Source organism: Aythya ferina, assembly GCF_964211825.1.
Source record: "Aythya ferina genome assembly, chromosome: 8".
NCBI lineage: Eukaryota > Metazoa > Chordata > Aves > Anseriformes > Anatidae > Aythya > Aythya ferina.
Window position 1 is genome coordinate 24,962,970 of NC_140304.1, and position 3,405 is coordinate 24,966,374.

A 3,405-nucleotide genomic window follows, 5' to 3' on the forward strand; every position below is an offset into this window, starting at 1 on the left:
ACCACACTGTGGTCTGCCTATAGCTTGCCAACTTGTTCCTGCTCCAGCCATTAATATCAGTTTATTTTGCACACAAAGAAAATAGTTTTCATTTAAAGCTCTCTGCACACTTTGTGAGTCATTAATGAAGTCTCATGGTATCTATGACCTAAAAAGAGCACTGTGAGCTACTTTTTCTTGAGCAAGAACCATGATCTGCTGATTGTCTGATGAACTCGTTTATCACTTTTTGTCCTTCATACTTGTGGCCCCGCTCTTTGGAATAACAAGAGCTTGGCTTGAGGAATGGGCATGAAATGTGGTTGTGTTTAAAATTTGTTTATTTTCATTGTTTTTCTTTAGCTTTGTTCTTGGAGCTTGTACAATAAAGGCAAATAATTTAAAGGACACAGAGGGCTGGAGTTTGGTTTATGCAGAGTGTGGGAGGCTGACAGAAAAGCTATAGCCAAGCGAAGGGACCATATTCGGTGGGGCTGAGGTGAACTGGAGTATTTAAAGACTCTGGAGGATGTTGACTTGGAATAACTTCCATCTTCCCTCTCAGCTTGTAACTCACACCCGGCTCACACCCAGGCTGAACTCACACCCAGCTACTGCTGGGGAAGTGACACCTCTTAAGTCATCAGCTGCAAAATGGGCTCGAACGGCCAAAATGAGCACAAGTTGGGCAAACTCACCTGTCGAGTCATGTGGCCAGAAAGCAGCGAGGAAGAGGTACTAAGCCCCTATGAATCACTGCTAATCACTCTCTCCAGCTAATTGACACATTCCTAAAATTCCTCCCAAGCTTCCTGGCAGCCTGAGCTCCATCACTTTCTTCAGCCGTCAGCCAAAGGAAAGGCACATAGTGGTGTCAGAAAGACTCTTTTCTTGTAAATAAACAGACACCAGTGCTGCATGTGACAGCTCCAAAGCTGGCATGAGAGTAGCCTTATCCCTGATGGCAATTGTGAGACTTGAAGGTGTTCCTGTGCTCCCCCAGCTGCTCCTTCCCAGCCCACTTGTACAGCTGGTGCAAGGTACACAAACCCCAGCAACCCACACAGGAAAGATCACCCAGAGAAGCATCAGTCTCACTCTCTACCCAACCAACAGTGCAGCCAGGGAGGCACAGACAAAGTCCTTTGCATCGTAAAGTTGGTCCCCAAAAGCCAAGGTGCTTCTCAGGTGGCTTCTGCTGAGGCCATGGTACAGCACTTTGACTGCAGGTGGCTTCCAAGCTGCTTATTGATGAGGACTTTGTACCACTGCACACACTGCTGGCATTTGGCTCAACTTGTCTCACTTGTAGGAGTGGTTAAAGGAAAGGTGATGACCAGCAAGAGCAAGGAGTGTGCTTAGTTCTGGGTAGGCAGCATGAAACCTTTGCTGCAGAGCTGCAAAAGGTCACATCTTCTGGGGAAGGAGTCATCTTTCCCCCGTGGTTCTCAGACCACAGTGTGAAGATCCTAGGAGCTACTTTGAGATGACTTCAACAGTCATCTGAGAGCAGGTGGTCCATCCTCTGAAGGCTTGAAATGATTGGTCTGGGAACCTGCGGATTCAGAACATATGAAAACTGCTTAGCATCAACTAGTTAGTTAGACTCCTTCTAGAGTCACTCAAAAGTGAGGTGGATCCTCCAGAAAGATGAGAGAGTCAAACTGGAGATGACTTTAAGCACTCATTCCTACGACGGTCTCCATTAGAAGCCTGATGCCATCAGCAATGCAAAGCACATTTTAACATGCTGCCCCCCTAAACCAGCCTGCTGAGCTGTGAGCCCCCAAAAGAGCCTGCAGACAATGACAAAAAATAACTAAAAAAAAAAAAAAAAAGGCTATTACCAACAGCTCTACACTGGTTTTCTTCTTTCCTGTCCAGCTCAGATACTCCCCACACAAGTTTTCATGGATTGACCCTTCCCAGTCCCCACTGGCATATTTCTTTACAAGTTCATACTGGTTATTTTGTTAAGGAGAGACATACTCTTAGTGAAGGACTATGAATTAGTAGAGAGGAGACTGTCTATGTTTTTAAGAAACCAGTTCTCATTAAGGTAAAGATTTACCGCATGGGATTCAAACTGATTGTAACTTATACTGCAGGCTAAATAATTAGGTCACATCAGGTGCTCCCCTTCTAAAGCAATGGACTACTCTCAGCTCCTGTGCCCACTTAGTTTTCTAACAACATATTTCTCTCAATGAAGCAATCGCTATGACTACACTTCAGTTGAATGAGTTCAATATTGTCCCTTTTAAAAAGTGCTGAGCTCAGCACGAGGCACTACTAAGTTGCCTGGTTTGTTTTTGTCTAATTTCAGTTTAGACATATGGCTAACCATGCCTGAAAAACACGTAATCGTATCCAGGGCAAAACTCGTATGATTATGTAGGGAGAGTTCAAGTGTTTCCCTGTTATTTTAAAATAATGTTAAATTGGGATTACACTGTATTATGTTCCTTTTGGACCTTAAATGTCCATGTGCATTTATATCAGCCATTTGGCTGTCACATCCATGCTTACTGCCTCAGTGAGTAGCAGTGAAGGAAACTAGCATATTAGCTCCTGGAACAAATGGGGGCTTTTCTTTTTAAGAAGATAGCTGGGACATAACTTAATACAACTGCTCCCTGTTCTTCTTAATGGAAAGCTAAGTGACATGACAGATGTCATGTCAGGTGACAGATAAATGACTATTAATGATATTTCAGGCTTCTGAAGTTTTGTAATACAAAAACACATCCTATCTTCTCAGTAAAGTTGTCACTATATATATTTGAGTGAAAAATACAATATTTTTTAGCAGTGTTAGTGTGATATTTTCTATGATAAGTAAAAGTAGCCCGTACACAATGATAATATGCACACAGCCATCTGTGCACGCTGCACCCAGAATCAATTGTACATCTCTGCAACTGAAATATATACACAGAACTATGTGACTAGGTAAAGTGGGCACTTAAAGGCATAGATTTATTTTTTTTTTCAGTATGTGTGATGTACATGCACATATTTTGTGTCATCAGCACTATTTAAACAGACCCAGTGCCCATAAACCCACACGTCTCTACAACATAAAGTTGTATACTTACCCGCACTGAGCTCTCATGGTATAGCTCTGAATTTTTGGCTCCACTTCCCTGTGGAGAGAAATGCATGCAAAAATCTTTGCGGTGCACATCTATTTACATAATGCCTGGTGCATGGGGTGTATGGCAGATTTATGTGCTGTACTTTGCCCACGCACACACCTATGTTGGGCAGGACGCAGGCGCCAGGTAGAGGAATATCTATATAATATACATATCAGCACATTATGAGCAGCTCATTGAATCCAGCACAGTGCCCCTCCTGCTGCTTTTGTGCAGTTCATTATAGAAACATACTTGAGTTTGCTCAGTTGCTTATCCCAAAGGCCAA

The 3,405-nt window shown here is 43.1% G+C and overlaps 1 long non-coding RNA gene across 1 annotated transcript; it reads right to left on the minus strand.

Moving 5' to 3' along the window:
- Positions 1–302: 302 nt before the first annotated feature.
- Positions 303–3,143, minus strand: LOC311440782. Its single transcript, XR_014695579.1, has 2 exons — positions 3,078–3,143; positions 303–1,534 (listed from the first exon to the last, which is right to left on the minus strand). It is a non-coding gene; the product is annotated as an uncharacterized lncRNA (long non-coding RNA).
- Between the last annotated feature and the right edge of the window lie 262 nt (positions 3,144–3,405).